General features: G+C 45.1%; 1 pseudogene across 1 annotated transcript in view; it reads left to right on the top strand.

Moving 5' to 3' along the window:
* The first annotated feature begins 423 nt into the window (after positions 1–423).
* The window catches only part of LOC311322343 (large neutral amino acids transporter small subunit 3-like), a 6,535-nt pseudogene continuing 5,715 nt past the window's right edge, over positions 424–1,243 (top strand). Inside the window, exon 1 of the transcript XR_014631359.1 lies at positions 424–429. The product of XR_014631359.1 is annotated as a large neutral amino acids transporter small subunit 3-like (transcript). The remainder of the gene's footprint in view (positions 430–1,243) is intronic.

Below are 1,243 nucleotides of genomic sequence, written 5' to 3'. Positions count from 1 at the left end.
TCCTCTCCTCTCCTCCTTCCTCTCTCTCCTCTCTCTCTCCTCTCCTCCTCTCCTCCCCTCTTCTCTCCTGTTTGAGCTACGTCTGTAAGACGAGATTGACAGTTGGTGGTCGTATATCTAGTTATTTAACACAACTGTAAATGTAACTGTGTGATATACAGTAATATACTAGATGTATATATACATATATATGCTACACAATATGTATTAGGCAGTACATTTCACTGCACATCATACTTGTATGAATGGAGTATGAATGGAGTATGAATGGGAGTATGAACGGAGTATGAAATGGAGTATGAATGGAGTATGTGATGTGACAAATAAAACTGACTTTGACTGTGACTTTGTCATAGCAATGTTGGCAGTTGCTGGTGGCAACGGCGGGAGCGCGTGGTTGGTCAGGACAGCAGGTCTGCCAACATGGAGGTGTGGTCACTTGTCCTTCTACGACATCAGCTCGTGCTGCTGGGGGGGGGGGGTAGAGAGGGGGAGAGGTCATCTAAAAACTCTCCCAGACAAAGTGTTCTTCCAGGAGTTCGGGGTTACAGTAGGTTGGTGGTCGCTCTGCTGTGTGTGTATATGAGTGAGTGTGTGTGTGTGTGTTCAGTTTTCTTATTGTCATTGCACACAAAAATTAAAATATATATATAATTTGAATTAGAATAAATTACGAATAGCAACACTTGTGCTTTCACACATTACAAACAGTTTTTATACACATACCGTACTAAACACATACAAAACAGTATCATACATACAAAGTGCAGAGCCAGGAGTAACAGTGTTCAGTGGAGGGAGTAACAGTGTTCAGTGGAGGGAGTAGACAGTGTTCAGTGGAGGAGGGAGTAGACAGTGTTCAGGGAGGGAGTAAACAGTGTCAGTGGAGGGAGTAAACAGTGTTCAGTGGAGGGAGTAAACAGTGTTCAGTGGAGGAGTAAACAGTGTTACGTGGAGGAGTAGACAGTGTTCAGTGGAGGGAGTAGACAGTGTTAAGTGGAGGGAGTAAACAGTGTTCAGTGGAGGGAGTACACAGTGTTAAGTGGAGGGAGTAGACAGTGTCAGTGGAGGGAGTAAACAGTGTTCAGAGGGAGTAAACAGTGTTCAGTGGAGGAGTAACGTGTCAGTGGAGGGGAGTAGACAGTGTTCAGTGGAGGGAGTAGACAGTGGTAAGTGGAGGAGTAGACAGTGTTCAGTGGAGGAGGGAGTAGACAGTGTTCAGTGGAGGGAGTAGACAGTGTTC

This window comes from Borostomias antarcticus (genome assembly GCF_949987555.1).
Source record: "Borostomias antarcticus genome assembly, chromosome: 20".
Classification (NCBI taxonomy): domain Eukaryota; kingdom Metazoa; phylum Chordata; class Actinopteri; order Stomiiformes; family Stomiidae; genus Borostomias; species Borostomias antarcticus.
The sequence above is the reverse complement of the archived record's forward strand: the minus strand, read 5'-3'. Positions and strand labels throughout refer to the sequence as shown.